General features: G+C 43.5%; 1 protein-coding gene across 2 annotated transcripts in view; it reads left to right on the top strand.

Annotated features, from left to right (window-relative positions):
- Positions 1–4: 4 nt before the first annotated feature.
- Positions 5–22,831, top strand: part of PAK1 (p21 (RAC1) activated kinase 1) — a 72,311-nt gene continuing 49,484 nt past the window's right edge. The window contains exon 1 of one of the 2 annotated variants that reach the window (XM_026852629.1): positions 5–21. The gene's annotated coding sequence lies outside the window, so the exon portion shown is untranslated. Of the gene's footprint in view, positions 22–1,455; positions 1,517–22,831 lie in introns of those variants that run through there. The other variant, XM_026852659.1, reaches the window with a different exon arrangement.

Here is a 22,831-nt window from a genome sequence, read left to right as displayed (position 1 = left end):
GGAGCTTGCGGCGGGCGGAAGGTGAGTCCCGCCGGGCCGGGCCCGGGGATTTCCTTGCTTGTTGTTTTGCAGCCGTAAAGTTTACAAAAGGGTTGAATGGCCGGGTTTGTTTTTTGTTTGGTTGGGTTTTTTTTCCTTTAGGAGGGGGGTACTGAGCCTGGCTCCCTCATCTTGCCTCCCCCCACTTCTTCCTCCCCGGCTCATTTATTTCACAAAGCGAGTTCTCTTTAACCCCCGGGTTTGCCAGCCGGGGAGCCTTTTGGGGCCGCATGCTTGGGGTCCCGGAGCAGAGCTTGGGGTGGAAATCGGGGCTCAGCTGAGAATTTTCTGCTGAACACCCCGTCCTGGCTTCAGCTGGAGGGGCGAGTGTTCTGGGCAAACACAAAGACTGAGGAGGTGGACCCTTGCTGGGCGATGGGGTGATGCAGCCCCGGGCTTTGTGTGGCTGGTGCGCAGGGATGGAGAGAGGTGGGAGCGTGTCTTTCACCCACCCCCCTCCATCCTCTGCCCTTGTGTATGTATGAAACCGTGGCTTTTTGCTGTTAAAGTACCTAAAAGCAAAGCTGAACTTAGTATCGTGGGATAATTGGAAGGGACCTCAGACTCTAGTCCAGCCTCCTCCTCAAAGCAGGGGCTTCTGCCTGGGGAGTGGGTAGCAGGGAAAGGGCATCGTGGGATGGGTGGCACCTCTGGTGCTCTTCAGTGCTCCTGGGAGCCCGAAGGAGAGGCAGCACCAGCAGGACGAGCCCTCAGGGGCAGCAGCTTCTCTCTTCCACTGTGCACGGAAATGCCCCAATCCACAGCTCTTCCATTCCTGCAATCTCTGTTCTTGCTGCTTTTGTTATCCGGAGGGCTTAAAATTCATGATTGTTGGGAATAGCTGGCTCCATCCATGCGTGTGTCATGGTGCATCTGCTCCTGCTGAGCATTACTTGATCCTTATTCCGACATTACCTCCAGGAGTTTTTCTTCAGGAACAAGATTTATAAATAGATGTCAAAACCTGGCTCTTTGCTGGGGACCTGTTACCCGCTGTAAGACATGTACTTTATGCGGTGATTAAGTATGAGCGATAAATATATGTAAGAACAACTGTAAAAGCTGTTTAGTTAGCCAAGCGTTTTAAAGTGAAAGCGGGTATTATAGTTGGGTGAAATGGCTGTGTCGGGCACAGGCGGAAGAGTGTTTTTTCTCTGCTCGCAATTACTCTTTGTACAGTGACTCATGGATGCCTCTCACCGAGCTGCTTCCTCCTTTTTCCATACCTGGAGTTTCCTGGTGGTGCACACATTCATTACCTGGCAAAGCAGGGAGCATCTCCCCGTCTTCTCTAACATTTCTTAGTGTGGGTGTGTTAATCTCACTCACAGTTTTTTAGGATAAAGCTGCAAAAACTCCTCCTTGTGGAGCAGTTTGTGTGTATGTGTCTGCTGGATGCTTAGAAATTGCTTTTCCCTGTGCGTTTTCTGTGGATAAGTCAGAGAAGTGAAGCTCATCTCTGCACAGAGAACGGAAGGTACAGTGGAAATTTAAATGCGTCTAAATACTGAATCTATTTAACTGTGGATTGTCTCTGCCCTGTGCCACGGGACAGAATTTGTTCCTAGCTGTACTATATAACAAAGCTGGAGACTGATAAGCTGGGTAGGTATTTAGCCTTTCCGAGTCCTGTGGGGAGGGACCAGCTTCTTTAAATGGGATGATATAACTACCATTCTTTGACTTGGAAATGAAAGCTGAAAATAAAATTGAAGAGGAAAATGCTCTTGTAGTATGACAGCGGGAATGCTTTGACTGATTTTAGGGATTATTGTGTTCTCTGGATGGTACTCAGGAAAAAAAAAAAAGAGTAGGGAAATGTAAGTCTTATGGTTCATGCTTTTCCGTGCATCACAGGGATATTGGAAGAAATGTGTGACAAGTCCAGCATAACTTCCAGAAGTGAAAATATATTGCTTATTGTGTTTCTGACTGCCTTGCTTGCACTGGATTAAAAACTGATGCTAACCCTTCTTGCCTGAGAGGCCAAAGAACTGTTTGTTTACTGCTGATACTTGTGTATCCTTTTCCAGGTCTGTGCAGGCTTTTTTTTCTCAGCTTTGACTATTAAGTGTCTGAATTTCACCTAGTTTGCTAACTAGTCTTTTGTTTTCTTTAAAGTATGAGCTGCGGTATGGCTTCTTCCCTACTTTCTCCCTTTTGTTCACCTGTCTCGCTTCCTCTGTGTGGGAAGTTTTGTCATTTCAAAAGCTAGTTGTTATGGTCCAGTTCCGTTATATTCTTAAGAGTGTGCAGAACCACCTAGAGCTGAAATAGACTTTTCTCAGTAGCAAAATACAGAAATGATCCAGAGCTGCACCCCTTAAAGTGATCTGGGTTTACAATTCATCCTGTCAATAGCAGATAACGGAAGCAAATAAACTTTGTAAAGGGTCTGAAAAACAATCACTCTTTGAGGAGGTACAAGAAACAGACCGAAACTGGGCAACTAAAAATGAAAGTCATAATTCTCTAAACCCTAGTCGATCGTTAGCCTTTTGACAGGTACAACAATATCTCTTGTTGGCTTTTTACCTCTGTGGGAAGGAAAAAGAATCTTGTGTGCCAGAATCATATTGTGTGAAAGCCTTTTTCTATGCCTGACAGGGAGCTGTACTTATTTTCTCAGCCCGATGTCTTGGCCTGTATAGGAATTGGGGAGAATGTAGGCATGTTCTGCTTGATACTGAGGGCTTGCTTTTACAGAGAAAATAATTTCTCTAATGTGTGATACTTCTATGCACTTGCACAGATCTCAGCTGGGAGGAACTGCTTTGCACCCCAGTTCTCAGGGATGGGAGTGGCTGGGTCCATTCCCTTTGGTGGCAGCAAGAACTGGGCCTGTCAGCAGATGCTCACTCATGCGGCACATAAGTCACCATGATCACTTCGTCCCTTCTGAGCATAAGGCATGTGATGCTTTTTAGGAATGAATGTCTGATGCTGGTTATGTTAAGTAGGTTTTTACTCAAATTTAAGTCCAAGCTTGAAATTCCAGAACTTGGAATTGTGCACGTGTAAATCTGGACATAATGGCTGTGAGGGCTGACACTGTGCTGCCACTGGTGATTACTGCCCCTGGCTTTGTGCAGGGGAGAAAGTTTACTGTTGTCCTGTCCCTCCTCAGCCACATCCTCAGAGATGCAGTTGTGAGTCTTTGGGTCTGCCTATGCTCTGTATCCTTTTTGGCCTGTGGCAGTGGGGTGCATGTCACAGTTTCAGGGCCCTTCATGGGATTCACTTGATGAAAAAATAGATGCTCAGATCTGAAAACATGGATGCTCAGAGACAAGTAAGCCTCCTCAGGCTCCCAGTATGATCAGTAGAGAGGAAAAGGCCCTTTTAGGATGTGGGATGTATCGTCCTCCAGTATGCCTTTTAAAATAAGTCAGAGAGTTTCACTCTAAAAGTACTGATTCCTCTTTATAGTCACCCAGGTCTCTTCTGTCTCCCATGCATTGTCTTGTACAGGGCAGCAGGTAACTGAGAGGAGTTCCACTTACTCCTCTCCCTGTGGGGATGCAGGCAGGCAGCAGTGCTAAATCCACTGACAGAAGCACTGCAGTGGCATAGCTTTCATGAATTCCCTTCATTTTAGCACTTGTTTGTTGGGGTGGGGGAAGGGGAAGCCAAAAAGCCATCTGATTAAGTGCATTTCCAGGGGAATTTGAAGAAAAAGTAGAAGTATTCAGTTCTGGTTTATGTATTAACACACTTCTTGTAATTTGTCTGGGCTCTCAAATAGCTGTTCAGAATGGCAGTCCAAGTGTTCTGACTTCCAATCATGTAGGTAACGTTGGCCTTTATCTCTTGTGTCTGGTCTGGGATGTAGGTTAAACAATAACTCTCCTTCCATAATTTCCTTCCTTCTTGCAATCTGTGCTCTTTGGACCTGCTATATAGCTATTTTATTTCACTCTTAAGCTGATATAACTACCTTAAAGTCTTTCTATTTCCTGCTTCCTCTCTAGAATCAGTGAGGTAACGTGGTGGCAAATCGGACATCTTTTATCATCTCAGGTTTACAAAAAGGAGGGGGAACAATAAAAGGTAATGGGATAGCAGAAAGGTCCTAAATTGGGAATAACAGACCAAATCAGAACAGTGTAGAAGTAGTAACCAAATGTACTTTCTGAAAAGAAATAATTTTTCCTACAGGAGCCCTTTGTGATCCCAATTACCATGTGCAAGGCAGACACAATATATTACGCGCATTGCCTTTAAGTATATGGCATCTAGGTGGGCTTGTAGCTGTGGGACTACAAGCAAGTCAAGTGGCAAGTGTGTGCTGCGTGCATGTGGGGCGACATAAAGCCTTGTCTCATGCCTTTTTTTCCCCTTCTTTTTCCATAAAGTCAGCCCATACCTGTAATCTAAATGGAGAACGGGGGAGGAAAATAAATTACTGTTCATATTGTGTGTGGTTTTGGGGTGGGGAAGAGTCATCCAAGTTTACCTTAAGGCATCGTCTCCTGCTCTTACGAGCTTGATGCACGTATTACAGTGTGTCTGTGGTTTACAGCTGATGGCATTTAACGACTTTACTGGTGGCAGCAGAGAAAGGAAAATCAAATGCAAAAGGTTAGGACACAGTTTGACAGACTGGCTTGCTGAGGTGTCACAGCACTGCTTTGGGACTTTTGAGTTACTTCCCTAAGCATCAGTAGGGCTTTGAGCTATCAGTTCTCTTGATGACTGTAAGTGGTACACAATTTTTAGATGATGCCTCTCTTACAGGATGAAGCCCATTTCTTAGGGTTTGTGTGTTGTATTCGTGAAATAGGAGCTGGAGTGAGAAATATTTTTATTTGAATGGGTGGCTTGCTTCATGTCATTCTCATTTACATGTAGAAAGCTTAGTGTAATGCAAAATACCTTATCAGTTCTTTACCATAAAGAATTTCCAACATAGATTATTTTCTGCACTTAACATATTCCCAAATGCACATTCTCTGCTGATTTTAAAATATGAGTGGCTTGGCCACTTAACCCGAACTCCTCTGTAGAAAGAGAAGTGATTCCTTTTGTAAAACTTGGACTTAATTTCACCAGCTATCTGTAAGTGAACATTATGCAGTTTCACCAAGTTTAACTTAAAGGCTTTGTGCCAGGATGAATCTATCATTTGCCTTTAGTAGGTATTTCAAGAATGTCTTATTTCAGTCGTGCTTTGGAGAGGCTAGAAGTCACAGCTGAATGTAGAATTCGTGTGCCTCCATGGTTCAGACATGTTTGGGATGAAGGAAAAGCTGATTTCTTTCAGCAGCAGGAGGGAGGAATATTCCAAGCCCCCTTTGCCAATCCTGTCTATACGGCTGTTAGATTCTGATCAGCTCGAGGCCCTGTGCTAACCTCTGCGTAAGGTGCAGTGTGTGTCTGAGGCTGTTACTGAGCTCTGTGACCCCAGTGTGTGTTGAGGTAGAGGCAGGGGAAAAAAATGAGGCCAAATTCATAATATATCCTTTGCTTTTCTGGTTCATTAAACTGCTCACCTGAGTCTGAACTCTGGTGTCCCTTCACAACAGAAGGTGGATTTAACAGTCAGGTAACAGCTGCAAAGACCAGGGAGTGTGTATCACAAAAAAGAATTAGCAGAAGACAGGCACATCAAGATTTGAAATGAAATATTGATTAGTTCATTAAAATTAATAAGACACTCAATTATAAAACTCCCGTTACATTTTGCAGTTCTTCTGGAAATAGAACAATTTATATGTCCTTATCCTTTCAGGAATCCCTCACTCAAGACAAATTTTAATATAATTTTCCTTTGCAAACCAGAAAAATGTGCTCTTAGTGAAGTACAAGTTTGTCTGTGTTTTATTTAGTAAAACATTGTTTTTAATAGGCATTGTTTTTAATAGACTGGAAGATGTCATAATATTATGTATTTAAAAGTTTAATTGACAGCAACCCAAATTAGTGTATAATTAGACTAATGTTGCTGTAGTCAGGGTCAATAATTAAAAGGCAGATATTCACATACTGGCTAATTTTTAGAAAACTGGACAAATCTGTTTCAAAACAAAGCACAGAGAAGGGAAACCCTTTGATTCAAGCTCAGGATCAAGGAACAAGTTTGTGAAAGGGAACATTGGTTCATAAAAAGGAAAAGTGTCACATTTTTCCTAATTCTTCAGAAATATGTATATGGCCTCCATAATACGGAAATGCCCTTTTCAGGCTACCAATCTAATTGTCTTGTGGACCCTTAAATTACATAAAGCTGAATTTCCAATGTGAATCTCTATCTTTTACTAAGTATTGTACTTTGTTAAATAATAAAGGATTTGCTTGAGAGGGTTTGGGCCACTTGCCTTGTTGGCACTTCTTGCTGGAATGAAAAATTGTTCTAGGAGTACTCGGTTTCCGTGCAAGAGGGAGGCTGGAGGAAGAAAAAAAGACATAAAGCAAAGATCCTGTAATGATTGTTAAGTGGATGGCACTTCTCATGGATGTGGTCACTGCTAATTCTTTTTTCCACAGAAGTTTGATTGAATTTTCTTGCCACACTACCCCAGGAGAGCTAACTCTTCTGTTTAACCACAGAACATTAACCACAAGCTTATAGTTGACATCTCCTGCCATTGTGCTCGTCTTCAGTCCCACTTTGGGATGAGACGTGAGTTCAATTTCAGTGTTGCTTCTCTGGCATCACGATCGCAGCAGATTGCAGATGACAACGGAAAAGCTTTGCGAGATGAACTCAAAGGAGTGGCCTAGAAATGAATGGTGATGATGCCACATAGCCCTTCATCGAAACCATCCGCTTTCTGATAATCAAAGTAATTGGTAAGGTTCTTTGGTAAAAATGTATGCATGTTGTGGGTGTGTGTTAAGGTGTTTGATGCTTTCTGTTAAGCTCCAAGATTCTGGAGATGTGAATCTATGCAAAAATCTGTGTCATATAAAAGAGACTTCTCCCACTCCTATCTGTAGAGAGAAATGACAGAATTTGATCCAAGTGTGCCTTGAAGACTTAAATAATGAGAGGATTTGGTTTGAGCCTCCCGTTCCTAATTTGGGGGGGTAAGAGTTGAGGGTATGTACTGCATCTTAACAGTAGGTTATTAACATTATACCTTAATTCTCAAAAATCACTGAAATCTTCACTGAGTAGCGTTACAGAGAGCCAGGGAAATTGTGAGGAAAGGAAGGAGAGGGAACTACAGCACCAGCGACAGGTATTGCATCAGTTACATTGATCTAATAAACAAAAAATTTAAAAATCTGTCTTTTAATTTCTGGTTCATCAAATTTCTTGTTGTTGCATCAGCCTATATGTCTTGTTAAAAAGGTGTCTGGGAAAAATTGCAGTCTCTTACTTTTGCGTGTCTTCTAAATTCTTTGACGCAATTTTGACTCCCTTGGTAGCAGAGAGAATGATTACAAAGGCTGTACCAAATTCACAAAAAGCAGCAGGAGTCTCAACCACTACCAGGCCAGCGCCAAAAGAATCTGAAAGAGTGGGACTAGAACTACTTTTCCAGACCTGATTTAATCCCTTGTTTATGTTCCTAAAACAGGTTTTGAAGAGCATGAACAAAATTAAACTGACACTTTATCTTGATAAAGCTGTAACCTCCAGTGTCAAAGTAGTGTCTCTCTTCCCATATCTGGGAGCCCTGACAATCACACTAAACTTACCTTGCAGTGTGTGTGTGTGAACTGATTTTTGTATTCTTCCTGTTTGTTTGGTTTCTTTTCTGTCTCCGTTCATTAATTACATCCTTAAAGCCATCTTTGTTTTCCTTCTGCCTTTCCACAGAAATGTTGTTCATCTCCTGCCTATCTTTACTTTCCCTGGCCACCCGTAAGACTGATGAGAAACAGTCCTCATATTTTGTCCTTCACCCCAGCCAGAAGCAGCTTCTTCAGGGCTTGGGAGGAGGATGAAGACTGGATAGGGGAAAAAACCTTCGGCTCATTGCCTTCCTCTATCAAGCAGACAGTTTTGCTGATGAGATATCTGGAAATATCTAAACGTGTAGATTTCATTTAGAAAGGCTGAGAAGGTGAGGGGTAGGGCTGGGAATGGCAAAAGCAGGACTTTCTTCAAGAAGAAACAAAAAATTCAAGATTCCTTCAGGGCTTTCCTGAAAGCTGGAAAGTAGAACGCAGCCAGTATATCTTTCTGTGTAGGCTGCCTTTAAATGGAGGCAGACGGTCACAGGCGGTGTTTGAATTCTAGGTTCAATAAAGGCACATCCTTCAGTTAGACAAGGCAAAACAGTGTCATTTGTTAGAATTCAAAACCAGTATCTAAATGCCTCAATGACTTGTCATCAAGTGACTCACTGTACTGTCATAGTAGGACTTCTGGTTTTCACATGAAAGTTAGACTTGCTGAAACAGCGTCCTGCCAGCTCATATTAACAGTCCCCCCTCCCAAACATGCCTCCAATTTACTTATGGGAAGAGGGGATGCGGGGGACAGGGCAGGAGAAGGCAGCAAGGGTAGGCTAAATACTCAGAAAACTCATTCCTTCTTCCTTGTAGACTTCCAAGTGCCAGGTTTTTCATTTGTTCTGTGTGTCTCTTAAATAAGTCCTCGTGTTGCAAAAGAAAAACATTCAGAAGTGATGAGCTGGCCATATTTCTAAGAATTTAGTAATTTACTTGGTCCAACCAAAAATGTCTTTTCTTGTGTGTAATATCTTCTTTTTAAAGTTATTGGCTACTTTAAAAAAAATGCCAATGTTGAAATGATCTCAGCTTGATTTCCTTTACCTCCTGCAGCTCATTAGTGGATCATCAGGATCATACTTGTGTTGGTTTGTTTTTTTTCTTTCATTCATGTCATCATTTTTATTTTAGATGTCCTTTGCATTTTTTTGAGAGCCAGTCCTTTCTAATACTAGGTACATCCTGCAAGAGCCCTTCCTGCCTCCTGATCCAATACTTACGCATCCTGGGACCTAGTCCAGATGCCACCAACAGTGCTCGTGTGGGCTTTTTTTGTTTGTTTCAAAAACGTTTCATCACATGCTGACATGCGGCAGCATTAAATGCTTCAGTGTGCAGTTCAGGAGGTAATGGTCATGGAGGTTAAAAGAATGTGGCTTTCTGCTTTTAGCATACCAGTTTCTGTCATCAAGCTTTAAGGTTAGTATTCCAGTGGATGTCTGTCCTATCTGATGATGTTCAGTTGTTCTTTGAATCCTACCCCGTTGTTTTGGCTCAGTATTGAGGAGCAGTGGCTTCAGCAAGGTGATCTCATCCCATGTGTGGTGTAGTTGTGTTTGTTTTTGAAGACTTGAGATTCTGTTCCATCTCTACTTCCTATAGCTGTAGGTAAATCACCCGAAATCCAATAGGATGAGCATGTGTGATCTCTGTGGTCTGTCTTCCTCCTTTCTCATGAATTCACGTGCTTCCCTTCTGTGGTGGGGCTCGTTGTTTTTCTTTTCACTGGGATGTGAATGGGGTGAGCGGTGAAAGGATTCTGTATAATGCATAACCTGTACTAGTTTCAGCATAAAGACTGTTTGACCTCTCTGTGAGGGCTCTGATCCTAAATTCCTAATGAACTAACTACAAATTTGGAAGGAAAGAGTCTGTGATTGACTTTGCATTCTTCTTGACTAACAGATGAGAAGCTTGTGTTTGCTTTTTTTTCTAAAAAACAGCCCCCCCCCCATCACAAAACTATAAAGCAAGGATGTGGCTGTTGGCAGCTGTTTTCCTTTTGATGTGGTCAACTCAAAATTAATATTAAAAGTATAATTCTGAACTTGCATTTTTTTGGAGACCAAGTGTGTGATGAAAGGACTGAAGGTTTCTCTCCACCTTCTGGGAGCATGCTCTTTGCTTGAGTTTTTTTTTTTGGAGGCTGTGATCTGGGGGTGAAGCTTGACACAGCTGAGCTCATCATGGCACGCAGCCATCCGAAGGCAAGGGTGCTTTTCCCTTTCAGCACTTGGCTGTGAGCTGACCTGGCAGAAAACTTAACAGAGAAAGATGAGTGAATGTAGCTGTGGTGTAATATTAAAGATCCCGGAGCTGTCTGTAGGTTTGAAACTTGGATGTAAGGACTGTAAGACATATGGCTAGATCCGATGCCTTCTCAGGATTAGCTCACAAGTAGGTGCCTTTTTACTCTTGAAAGATGTGTCTGTCATTGTGGCATGTATTGTATACAGCTTTCCATTTTGGTTATTTTGCTCTTAAATAGTTATTTTAGTTATTTTGTTCTTAGTATTCTGTCCCCAAGCCCTCTGGACCCCTAGCACCTGCCCAGTCAGCTCCTGCTGGATGTGCTTATGCTCCAAATCTAAAAGTTCTTGGTACAAAATGGATTTTGACTCCTCTCCAACTCGTTCTCTGTCTTTAATAAATGTATTTGGGAGAAAAAGCTTGACAGAATATCACATCTGGGTTATGTATATTTCCCCGCTCTTGTTGCTGTGCTGTTCTGGACCCTCCTTTGTTTCGGTGTGGAAGCCTAATGTTTGTCATCCCTGTTGTGCTGTAGGGGCTTCGATGCTTCATGTAGTGGGTTCATTTGTTAGTGTAGCAGAGGGTTTGTGGGATTTTCCCATCACCTACCTGCATGATGTCTTGCATCTTGTAGGTGTGTGTGTGTATATATATTCCTGTAATCTTGAAAAGATGATTCAGAATTGAAAGGTTGTTTTCTCCAGCAGGTTACAAATCAGGCCCAAACATCTTGCTGGTGTCCAGCTGGAACTATAGTTTTAATCCAAGATGGAATTAAATTGTTAAATGCTGCTGCCAGTCACACAAACGTTATTAACTGTACTGTTTTGCTATAGTGCAGGAGTCACCTCTTGTACAAACGCTTGGTGGCTTATTCATGGAGGTGCTGAGATTCTTTGACACCTTCCACTTAAACACTGCCCATAAAGCCTCACAGTGAGCCCAAAACACAACTGTGCTGGAGAACTAACATGCTTTCTTCTGTCATGCAGGTGTAAAAGGCAAGCACAGAAGCAGCAGACACAGGGAGGAACAGGAAAACACATTTCTGTTATAGCATAATGTCACTTTATCTCTGAATAGCCTGAAATATGTACAGAAAGACTTCGGCAACATTTGTGCCTCAGAATTCCTAGCCAAGATGAAAACAAGATGAGAAACTTTCACGTTGTCAGGAACTGTGCAGCAGGTATTTGGTAAGATCTGCTGCATATGAAGGAACAAAAAAAAAGTTGTCTTTTTTTTCCTTTTTTTCCATTTTTTTTCTCTTTTTCTTTTTTTTTTTTTTTCCTAACCTGGAGACATAACTGTCTTGGTAGCCTTATGTGTTTCAATGGGAACATTCAAGGACTGTCTTAGCAGCACTTACAGAGCCTAACCTTGAGAACAAAAGTAAGAGTGTTTCATGTGGTTACATACTAAAAGATGTGGGTAGGCATCTAGTGGGAATCCAGAAAGTGCGTGGGCGCTTGATTCCCTCCGAAACTGTTGGGATTTGGCACCTAAGCTGGTAAAGTATTTTTAAAAACTCTTAAATATCTTTCTGAAAATTGGGTCTGATGTTACTAACCAGTGTGAGGGGTAGGGAGATTTTGTTGGTTTTTTTTTTTTTTTTAAGTAATTGCTGCCTTTGATCCTTGTTACTTTCTAGCAGATAAACAGGAGGAAATTGAAGGAAAGCAAAAGAAATGATTTTGAGGCTGGAGGGACTGACGCAAAAGGAAGATAAAAGAGCTCTATACTTGTGTAGTTTTTATAAAATGAGGAGGAGGGCAGGACTGTTTATGGGCTTCTGAAGGGTATAAATGCCAAGGAATGGAGGGTGTGGAAGAAGGAAACTGTTTCAGTCTCCACTCTGCAAGTGCCTGTGCAGGCAGGTAGCTTCACACACAGCCTCATCCAAAAGAATAATTTTCACTGAATTTGTGAATGTTACAGGGATGTGCTGGTGAGGAACAGAAACACTGTGTGGCGGCAAGGAAAGTGCCTGCTTTAGTACTTCAGTCAGGGTAAAACATTTAAATCTGCAGTTGTTTGCACCTCAAGTTGCTTGGCATCTATTAATGTCATCCTGCTGCACAAAGTTACCTTCCATTTGCACCAGCCTTCCCCATCAGGAGGAGCCCAGACAGAAACCCCACTTTAGGCCCCGATAGCTCCTGTCCCAAACTTGCATTGTTGGTGCTTGGGTCTCCACCCTCTGTTAAAGCAGAGCTGGCTACCATGGTGACACTATTTAATCTCACTGATCTCTTTGTGGTATCTGAAACATCCCCAAGGAAGGAGAGACAGAGTGACAGCTGTGCCAGGGCACGGGTTGGTATGAGTGGGAAAGCAGGGACAGCAGGTAGGCGAGACAGTCTGTCTTGGGACTTATCTTCTGAGATGCCAGGACTTTGCTTTTTATGTCCATTAGGATATTATATGCATAATATACAAATATTACATATATTAGGATATAATCCATCAGGATTAGGGTATTTTGTGATAGTGCTTGATGATGAAGGTGTAAAAAGGTTACTTAGAGTCGATAAACCCATAGCAGAGAATATCAAGTCTTAACTGCTGAAGGTATTAGGGGCATTCCCACACCAAGTGCACTTTTTGTAGCCAGTAGTTTGGAGAAACTAATTTGAGATAAATGCAATAGGAAGAATTAGACCAAATAGGTAAGTTAGATGTTAGTAAGTCACCAGAGCTGAATGGCTCTCAACCAAGAATCCTGAGGAACTTGAATGTGAAACTGCAGAACTGCTGGCCACGCTGTATAATTTATCACTACAGACCGCTGTGCCAGAGGACTGGGGAGTTGCCAATCTAATTCCCATCTATGAAAAGGCTCTTGAGGGGATCCTGGGAACACCACACCAGAGAGTCACGCTACCAGGAATGGAAAGGTCTGTACTGAGGATCTCTGAATGCGTAGGTAAATGTTAACTGTTGGGGAAGAGTCAGTGTGGCTTCCAAAAAATGAAAATCCCATTGCTCTACCCGATGAAGTTCTGTGGGGTGTTGGTAGGAAAGCATTAAAGGGGATGCAATACATTTACATTTTCCGAAAACTTCTGTCAAACTTCTACAAGTTTGGAGGAAAGGTTATTATAGCTTTAAAGCCAGTAAAAAATTGGGGATGATTTCACTTTTCAGGAAGGAGAGGGAAATGTCACTGTGCAGCAGCAACCAAAAAAGCCACGATCCTCATCGGGAAAAGGACGAAGGGTATCATTTTGCTTCAGTATAAATGCTTGATGCACCCGCATCCTGTGTGTGATGTGCAGTTCTGGCCTCCCCATCTCCAGAAGGACATGGTGGCATTGAAAAAAAAAAAAGCAGCTAAAAGGGTCAAAGAGGTGGGCTGCCTTCCAGTGAGAAGCTAAAATGGTTGGGACTCTTCCTTGGGGGAAGGAGGGGAGGAACTTGGCTGAGGTTTAGATGCTGAGGTCAGCTGGTAAAGCTGAACATGAAACATCTATTAGCTCCCATGCTGATACAACCAGGGAACTTTTGATAAAACAAGATGAACTTTGATTTTAAAACAGATGAAAGGGCATACTAGTGCAGTGGGGAGGAATTGGTGCTTGTGGCCTCAAGTGGAGTTTGGTGACAGGCTTTGCAGCTCTCACCCGTGCAGGGCAAATCCCACCTGCATTGCCTTTGCGAGAGAGCCTGCATGACCCTTCCTTTCCCCAGGGCTCTCTTCTGCAGCTTTCATAGGAAGTGATTATCCAGGTGGCTGGCAAGCATTTGACACTCCCTTGTGTGCACGCTGAGATTTTTTTTTTTTTTAAATTATAAGTGACTTATCCCTCATAGAAGTAATTTTTTTTTTTTTTTTTAATGCTGCCTTCAGCAGGGTGTGCATGTGAACTTTATTTTAATTAAGGGCGAGGAATCTGTTTTACATAACTGTATCCCAGGTTCTCATGAGAGAGTGAAAACAGCCCTGAGGGACTGATGAAGAGGCCAGCGAAATCGCTTGCCTCACGAATGGTAGGCCTGATTCTGATCTCTCTTAGGTTCTCTCTAACTGTGGGACTTGTTCCAGGCTGGCTGACAGCCAGAGGGATTGAACCGATGCAACAGATGCCTCCTCATAGCTTTGTTTTGGGTCACTAGTTTGTGGTTCTGGGCAGATACAGGGGTGGCAGTTTCAGCTCTGCCAAGGGTGGTTGTCCCTGCCGTGGGAGTAGCCAAATGGGATGTGAATCTGCTTCCAAGTCCTTTCAGCTATGGCTTGATGCTAGCTCAGACGACTTTGACCACTATGCCTGGTGCCAGGGTGTTAAATTGCAACACTTGCTTCACCCATCTCCTTGGAAGAGGAGTGCTGTTGCCATCAAAGTCTGGTCCCCACCAGCCAGTTGAGTTGCTTCTGATTTAATGGTGGTGCTAGTGGGATTGGGTCAGGGTGGTTCTCTGAATCTTTGACATCACAAATTGCTCTGGGAAGCTGCAAAGGAACCTTTTAGAGGTGGTTGCGTATTTCTTGGTTTTGTTTTTTAGATGCTATTAACTAAAATTTTATTTCAATTGTAGAGCCTGAAAGGGACAGGGGGAAGATGAGTAAAATGTTTCTGTACTATTAAGGAGGGAAAATCCAGCATGTGTGTGTGGTCTTTTGTTTGTTTTTCTTTGTCTTAAGAACAAAGAAGTGATAAAGGTGTTAAAACTCAGTTGTTGCCTTATTGGAAGCAGGGCATATAGATAAAAGAGGATCTCTTTCACTGTGCACAAAATGAAAGATAAAAAACAAACCACAAACTCTGTAAAGGTGCTCATGAATTTTATGAGTCAAACCTGGCATGTCGTTAGCATCTGCTGCTTGTTTACAGTAGCTGAAGTGAGCATCCCTTTCAGAAAGTCTTGTGTACTGAGGGTAGTTTTACTACCCTGTTAGGAAAATCTCATTGCGGTCTTGAAGAAACTAAACTGTTGATAGACTGCACAGTTGCAATCTCATGGTGTCCTGCTGAACCTGGTGGCGGCTGGCAATTATTTCTTCTGAAGCCAAAACCCTGGAAAGGTTTGACATGTCTGTTTATTGCATCCAATGATATAAAGGGCATATAAAGATTCCTTTTTACTGTGTTAAGCCAAGCTCAAACACTGATGCCACTGAGTGTGGTCCATGTTGCTTTTGTTAGACCTCTATTCTCTGCCCCAAGAGCTGTCTCTAGAAATTTGGGTCCTCTTGTCAAAATTAGTAGTCATCTTACATGAATCAAAGGAGGGTATTAATGCTCAGCTCTTAATGTTTTATTGAAGTGTCAGCTCATGTCATTGCTCTGAAAAATGTTTAGGACTTAAAATTGATGGGCAGTAACTGGTGATGCTGGGGTTTTGCAGTTGGACATCTGCGGTCAGCCTCCTGTGAAAGGAGGAAACACTTTGAAGGAACAGATCAGCAAGGAGGTGGAGCAAAGATAAACCGGTTGGAATAAATGTTCTTCAGCTGTTCAGCAGAGCAATCTAAACAAGCACACTTTAGACAGAAAGGAATCTGATGGTCAAGTCACAGCTTGGATGTGCTTTGCTGTGGGGTGAGTTGGTAGTTTGGAGCATGTGCTTCAAGTGGAGGGCAATGGAGACATAGCCTGGTGTTAGATCAGGGAAGGGGGGAACAAGGTCAGTATCAGTTGTGTGAATCTGGCCTCAAGCTGCGCCAGGGCAGGGTCAGGCTGGCTCTGAGGAAGGATTTCTGTGCAGAAGGGGCTGTTGGGTGTTGGAATGGGCTGCCCAGGGCATGGGGGGAGACCCTATCCCTGGAGGGGTTGAAGAATCGGGCTGACCCAGCGCTGAGGGATCTGGGGGAGTTGGGAACGGTCAGGGTGAGGTTCATGGTTGGACTGGAGGAGCTTCAAGGGCTTTTCCAACCGGCATGATTCTGAGAGGATGCGCTGAAGGCTTTGAGCACCTTGGAGTGCAGAAGCTGTAGAGAAATTCCTGATGGTGAAATTGTTTTCTGAGACAGAGGCCTGAAATGAAAATCCCATCCCTGGTGTCAGGGCTCAAAACAAGAACACCATAAGCTTTGACAGGAGCGGTGATCCAAACCTCTGCTTCATGCCACTTGTGCCCTATAGGGAGTAGGGTAAAGTGTGGTCATCACTTGATAGCTTGAACCAGGAGCAAACCAGTGAGGCTCATCAGGAGGAAAGGAGAGAGATAGCGAGCAGTGCCAATGTCCCCCATCAGGGAAGTTGCCCAGGAGATGGTAAGGAAGGCAGAGTACTGCCAGCTCCTGCTCTGTGCTGTTTCCATTCTGAGTGTGGTACCAGACCCAGCAGCTTCTGCCTGGCAGCCTGCGCCAGCCGGCACATCCCCGCTTTCTGCCTTGCTCTGGAGTCGCTTGCAAAATTAGCAGAGGGTTGGAGGGTGGAAACAGAAAACCCAAAACCAGAGCAGGACCGGAGTCTGGAAACCCACGTGGTGTTTATCCTCTTCTGTAAACTTGTGTGACCTTTCTCAACTCACTTAAACTCTGTCCTCAGTTTATACACTGGTAGCAGAGCTATTGTGCACTTTCAGGTGTTCTGTGTTACCCAGCAGAAATTGTTCCTTCACCCACATTAGTAACATTTTGTCACTGAGTAGTGTTTTATGGAAGCATGGTTTTCTATGCATTGCTTAAAATTTAGAAAACGATCCTGAAATTTTATGAGCCTCTAGTGTAGGGAGTTGAGGGGGACGGGGAGGACAGGACCATTATCCTTTTTTTGCAGAAACCCTTGCTCATTTTCCCTTCCAAAACAATTTCAGGGTATTTATTTATTCCAAGCCTTTGTTAATTCATTGTGCAGAGAAGCAGCCAATAGCTGGGTTTTTTTGAAAGCTGCGCAGATTAGAAGATGCTTGAATGTGTAAGCCATAAGCAAAGAAATAAGAACATCCTAAGGAATAATATGAAGTGCGATGCCTTCTGGACTGCTGCGCAGCTGTAAAGTGATGGGTGAAGTGAGATTTCTGCCTGCACAGATCTCCTAAACCTCGGTACTTCAAGTTTTACTTTGTTTTCTTTGGCTTCAGAGACAGTCAGTGTCTGGAGCAGAGGCACTCTGGTACTTTGCTTAGTATCCCTGAAAGACCTGCAAACTTAGCCAAGCTTTCAGACTTGAAAGAGATGAGCTGTGTAGCTTGAATTGCAACTGGGTGCCTCTAGTTCTGGGAGGCTGTAATGACTGCGACCTTTTGAAACCTTGTTCAAACTGTTTTTGTTGCACTCAGACAGGAATGTTACGTTCTTTGTTCCACCTCCTAAAAGGCAAACCTTTTTGTATAGGCCTATTGCAGCTTTTATAGTTTGATATATATGGGTCAGGGGAGGAAAAAGGCATAGTCTGTTAGATGTTTTCAAGCTGCTGGAAAAGTCCTTCTGAAAGCATGAAGGAGGTTTTAAGATCCCAACTGAATTTTTGCAAATAACCTCTGTCTTGATTAGGAACAGAAGAAAGCCCCCAAACCTGAATTGTTTCCGACTTCTGTGCACTTGAGTGAGTGGGCCGACTCTTCTCTGAGGCAGAGCTGTATGGTAAAGGGTTCTATGTTTAATTCTGAACTCTTCCTTCTCCTGGAAGGAAGCATCCAGCATCTCAGTTACTATTACTGAAATGTCATTGTTTTTCAAATAGAATAAAAACGTCCGTTTGGTAGTTGCAGATTAGGTAAAGTTTGCACTACTTCTTGAAATCATTGGAAGGGCTCATCTTGATACCTGTACACCTTTAGGTACATGTCTTCACGGAATCACAGACAGGTTGAGGTTGGAAGGGACCTCCAGAGGTTATCTGATCCAAGCTCCTGTGCTCAAGCAGGGCCACCCAAAGCCAGTTGTCCAGGACTGTCTCCAGATCCAAGGATGGAGACTCTGCAACCTCTCTGGGCAACCTGTGCCAGTGCTCAGGCACCCTCACAGTAAAAAAAGTGTTTCCTGATTTTTCAGGGACCCTCCTGTGTGTCAGTTTGTGCCAGTTGCCTCTGCTCCTGACACTGGGCACTGCTGACAAGACCCTGACTCCATCTGGTTTGCACCCTCCCTGCAGGTATTTATATACATTGATGAGATCCCCCTGAGCCTTCTCTTCTCCAGGCTGAACAGTCCCAGCTCTGTCAACCTTTCATCATAGAAGAAATGCTCCAGTCCCTTCAGCATCCTCATGGCCCTGTGCTGGACTCTCTCCAGTATATCCAGTGCTGAGGGGAAGGATCACCTCCCTTGATCTGTTGCCAATCCTTTGGCTAGTGCAGCCCAGGATACCGTTTGCCTTCTTGGCTGCAAGGACCCATTGCTGGCTCATGTTCACCTTGGTGTCCACCAGGACTCCCAGGTCCTTTTCTGCCAATCTGCTTTCCACCTGGGTGACCCCCAGCATATATTGGTGCCTGAGGTTGTTCCTTCCCAGATGCAGGACACTGCATTTCTCATTGTTAAGCTTCATGAGGTCCTTGTGGGCCCACCTCTAGTTTCTGGGGTCCTTCTTGAAGATTGAGAGTGACGTTTGCTTTCCTCCAGTCTATGAGCACTCGCCCCAGTCACTATGATTAATCAAAAATTATCGAGACTGGCCTCACAATGACATTTGCCAGCTCCCTCAGCATTTGTGGGTGCATCCCATCAGGGTCCATGGACTTATTTTGAGACCTCATATATAGAAGTGAATAGAAACTTCTGGAGGAAGACATAGGCCCTGAAGTGAGCCTGTTCCTCAGTCCTCCTTTCTTTTCTTCCTCCCTTCATTGCCTGCTGACCTCAGCACTCGGTTAATTCAAGAGGCACAACGCTTGCATGGCAAGGCTGCTGTGGGTTTGGCTTTAGATTTAAAGTCTACAGGTAATGTGGTTTTAAAGCCAGGAGACTTCATTTGCAAAGGTTCTCCTGCTGTGTGGAGCTTCTCCTGGGGTGGTGGTGTCACGCACATATACACGATTTGGTGTGTGTGTAGCCTGTGCAACACGTTTTCTGTTACGCCTGGCTGAGAATGTGAGTCTGCCGCAGGGACCGACTGTGCAACCTCGGCTCAGGCTGCCTTAACTCTTGCTATTTGCCTTGGAAATTATCGTTTCAATTGCTGCTGATAACTGGGCTGATTGTTATGTTATACATTTAGCACTCTTTTTTTAGTTCTTTCCTTAATTACTTATGTAAATAATTTTAGAAGACTTAGCATTAATTTTGGAGAAGCTGGCATATCAAAGGCTGTGAGGCTAGCAGCAGGTGCTGTAAGTAATCACTCTTCTAAATTAAGCAACGCTTTCCAAGGCAGTAGGTTAATTTCTGGGTAAGCAGCCTGCATACAGATTCTTAGAATCAGCTGGATCGTGACCCAGTGAGTGACTCAAGGCTTTGTGTAGCTTTAAGCGCATGAACTGTCTCACTGAAGCTTTTCATTTTTAGAGGAAACTGGGGCTGTGCTTGACCTTCTGTTGAAAAAGTGCTATCACGTTGAAATCTGTCACCTGGCTCTGCGCTTGTCTTTGTAGCTCAGCCTGCACTGCCATCAGGGGTGTATTTGGAGCATGGGCAGGCTTGTGAAGGCTGCCTGGAGCCCAGGGTATGTACGTGAGTGGCTGATGTTTGTGCTGAAGTCTGCGCTGCTGTGGATTTCTGTAACTAGTACAAGAAGCAGCAAAGTACTGTCGGAGAGCTTTGTGCCACTTCCTTCTTCACCTTTGTGTGGGCGAGTGGATGGCTGCAGAAATACTTTCTCTAATATCTCTAGCGAAGTTCTCTTGGGATCCGTAACTGTTGTCCTGCAGGACAGATTCTGCTCAGGTGATGCTATCGTTAGCCTGGCATTTGTGCATTGGCACAGCTCCAGACAGAGATGTTCTTGCTCAGGGCTGGGAGGTCACCTGCAGAAGTGTGGCCTCTTCAGAAACTGCTTGGATCTGGCCCATGAGGCTGATGGGGGTCAGGGGTGTTTGTGACTTGATAACTAAATGATTTTCAGACTCTGGAGGGCTCTGAGGAAATTGGTAAAATATTTATTTCTGTTATTACACAGAGTGTAACTTCGGAGCACTTTGTCTCACTTACGGAGTAGGAAGGTGCTGTTCTCACAAACACGAGCTCCCTTTAAAAATCTTCCTGCATGAAGATCATGCCAAAAAGGGGAAAGGGGGAATTTCTACGTACAGGGAATCCCATGCAAAGTAGAACAGAGAAGAAATAATGCCCCTCTTCCAGGGATTCAAGAAAGGAGAGAACTTCAGAGAGTTGGAGGAAAAAAAAAAAAGGAATTTTTAGTGCCTTCATGTGACTGCAAACTGGGACTCATCCCTCCTGACTTCTAGTTAGTGCCTTGTGTGTCTGTGGATGCTCAACCCAGTTATCAAGCCAGTGCTTGGAATCATACACCTACTAAATATTTCGGAAGCTACTTTTCACACTCCTTAGCTTGATTTTTGCTATGGTCAATCATCTTCAGACAAAAATGCTCTTAGGCTTGAAGCTCAGTGTTGGGATACAGCCCTTTCATGTTTAAAAAACATAATCCATATGACAGGCTTCTAAAGATTGAGCTCAGTTCTTATGAACAGTGTTACAGAATGACGTGGCCCTTGTAATAGGGTTAGGGGTTTGTAATCTCTTTAAATCAATCTCTTTTATCTTCTTGCTTTCTAGATTAAAATGTTACTGATTTATTTGCTCTAAAGTCTTGAAGAGACAGAGTTCAGATGCTATCATAGAGTTTAACAAACCCAACATTAATTCTGCTTCTAGCATAAGAATCTGTTTTAGTAAAAATATACTTTCAGTCTTTGTTCCTAGAGGTGGCTGCTTTGATTTAAACAAACACCTTGAATAAATCAAGAGTAGGGGTTGATTTCCCAATCATGTCTGTCAATTAGTGGCAGGTTCTAACTCTATGTTCAGGAAGCCTTGTCTGGTGGAGAAGTTTCCTCCAGCTTGAAGAGCTCGATTGAGTTCCCTGCTCTATAATGGAAACAAGATGGATAAGCAACTTGGCTTTTTGATAGCTCAGCTTTACTCTGAAACTTGCTATCTTACATGGCGCTGTGAGCAAAAAAGTCTTCTTTAAGTGACATCCCAATTCTGTGGGAATTGGGACCAAAATAACTTTTTAAAAGAAATGGTGAAGAGGAAATCATACTCGCTACTTAACACTGACTCCCCACTCTTTATGGATCTTCTGACAGTGGTTGCCTTGTGGGTTTAACAGATGGTCCAAATGCATATTGATGCGCGCAGATCATTTGAGTGTATTCTGTGCGGTGCTGCAGGATGCCTGCAAGGCTTGGAAATGGAGAGTTGCACTGGACAAGAGCTGGGCAGACAGTATGGGAGCATAGAAACGTGCTTATCTTGCACATGTTTTCTGAGCAGCCTTTTCAAACGGGGTCAGAATTTGACCTCTGAAATACTGTGGGGTTAGTGGCAGGGAAATCTTGTTTCCCAGATGATTGAGCTCTGCATGGGTTGCAAGAGATGAAAGCATCAGGTAATGCAGCAAATGTCTTGCAGGCTGAATTTCTGCATGGACTCCTGGAAGAGAAAACAGAGGACCAAACATCCTCTGCTTCGAATTTGTGAATTTTGGGAGAGAGTATACTCCCAAGTAAGAGTACTGCTTTGCATCTTTCTGACTGACTGTCGTAAACTCAGTCTATCCAAGTCTTTTTTTTTTTCCAGGCTGCATGACGAATTTGTAATGATTTCTGTTATCAAAAGGAGAACTTGAAGGAATCCTGTCCATTACCAAAGGGGATATGATATGAGTGTTGTCTTAGGGGACTTGGACACATTAATAACAACAAAATATTAACTCCACCGGTCTGTCCTCTGAAATAAAATGTGTTAAGCAAATTGCTGTAACATTAGACTGAAACTTGGCAATTATGTTTGTGTGGCAATTTGATTCTGTTCTCCTAATATACCCCTGGAGAACATCCAACTGTAGCTCTGCTCTGATCCCAAGACTACCCTGCGAATGCCCTGAATGCTCACACGTACGTGTTAAGCAGCAAGCTCTGACAGCACGGCCTGCATTGTTGTTAGAAAGCTTTGAAATCTGGTTTGCTCTCAGAAGGCTTTCCATTTGAGAAAGAGGAACTGATACCATCTCATTTTTAACTCGAAGAGGGAGGGAAAATGAAAAGCTTCAGAGAACCAAGCTTTTGTCTAGGCTGTGGAGCCAGCTGGGTGTCTTGCTCTGGCTTGCCAGCCTGCCTTGTCATCTGGGGCTCTTTCTGAGTGGTCGACAACTGCATTCCCTCTGTGAAAATAAAACCGCTTTCAGTGTGGCCTATGAACTCTGGTCTCCCATGACCATCTTCAGTCACAGTTGTCACGATGAGTGCCTTACTGACCAATATAAATGCACAATCTCTTCTCTTTGTCTTTTCACAGTCATCGTTTGAAAAGCATTCTGCTGCTTGTGCCTTAAAGATGACTTTTGAAGTTAAGGGTCCCTTTTGTTTTATTGACTGTAAAGCCTTCATGATAGTTACGGGACAATTGCCGTGTTAGCTGAGATACTGCAGTCTTTCTGGAGGACAAAACTCTGCTCCATGCAGGAGCAGTTCAACTTCTCTCACTCAAACTCCAGGGGCCAGGGATGAGGAATTTTCTAGGTTTTCCACTCAGCGGTGACAGCGGTATCTGTGTGGCTGCTGTTTATTACACTGTAAGTAATAGTTTAATGGACTTGCATGCAATAAATTGCTATTTCATGTTGGTGTGTGGTTTTTGGTAGTCTGTCAGTTACTTATGCCTTTTAATTTTCATCATTGAAGAAGGCAATACTTAAAAAATGTGTTCATGATATCAAGGTTTTGTGAAGGGGAGGGCAGACTGGCTTTTGCTTGCTCCAAAGGTTTCCTGCCTAGAGAATGC

The sequence above is a fragment of the Athene cunicularia genome, assembly GCF_003259725.1.
Source record: "Athene cunicularia isolate RWA chromosome 1 unlocalized genomic scaffold, athCun1 chr1_part1, whole genome shotgun sequence".
Lineage (NCBI taxonomy): Eukaryota > Metazoa > Chordata > Aves > Strigiformes > Strigidae > Athene > Athene cunicularia.
Note: the sequence above shows the minus strand (reverse complement) of the source record. Positions and strands in the feature narration are given on the sequence as shown.